We start from the raw sequence: 714 nt of genomic DNA, 5'->3' as shown, positions 1-714 counted from the left end.
AGGCTCTGCTGGGATTTGAACCCAGGATCTCCTGTTTACTAGACAGGTGCTTTGACCAACTAAGCCACAGGGCCTCCACAACCTCTCACTTACCTCGTCTCAGACATCAAAACAGTAAGACCTTTAGAGGTGTGACATGCTGGAATGAGAAACAGAAGCCATTGGTGGACCACACGTCCTAAAGGACAAGGATCTGACTTTGGATAAGAAGGTTGAGAGTTTTAGTCCCTCTGTGGTTAAAGAGACTTGAGACAGTAAGTTCTAGTGTCCTACCTCACATTCACTCTTTACAGGTCACTTCAGTTTAGCTACCGTCTTATATACCTGCTACACATATTTACGTACTGGAAGGTCATGTTGGTCAATAATGGGACTAAGATCAGGGTTTGGGTTTGTTTTTTTTACGTTATTTTTTTTTCATTATTTATTTTTATGTATTTGTTTCCTTTTTTAAATCATTCATTCAGGATTCCCTCCATCATCTGTTGACCTTCAGCGTCTGCGTCGGACAACTCTCCTGCGTCTGCGGGCGACGCGGGTCCTACGGACTCTCCGGCGCCTGCGGACGGGGCGAGAGCTCTGTCTGCGTCTGCGTGGCATTGTCAAAAGATGTGATGAGAACTAGTAAGAAGGAGTTCTATTTATAAACTCTGTTACAAGCTTGTTGATGGAATGGAATGTTAATGGAATTGAACCATTCAATTCCATGAATTG

At 43.7% G+C, this 714-nt stretch overlaps 1 non-coding gene across 1 annotated transcript; it reads right to left on the bottom strand.

Annotated features, from left to right (window-relative positions):
* Positions 1–74, bottom strand: trnat-agu (transfer RNA threonine (anticodon AGU)). The gene has a single exon. It is a non-coding gene; the product is annotated as a tRNA-Thr (tRNA).
* Positions 75–714: the final 640 nt, after the last annotated feature.

The sequence above is a fragment of the Cololabis saira genome, chromosome 11 (assembly GCF_033807715.1).
Source record: "Cololabis saira isolate AMF1-May2022 chromosome 11, fColSai1.1, whole genome shotgun sequence".
Taxonomy (NCBI): domain Eukaryota; kingdom Metazoa; phylum Chordata; class Actinopteri; order Beloniformes; family Belonidae; genus Cololabis; species Cololabis saira.
Note: the sequence above shows the minus strand (reverse complement) of the source record. Positions and strands in the feature narration are given on the sequence as shown.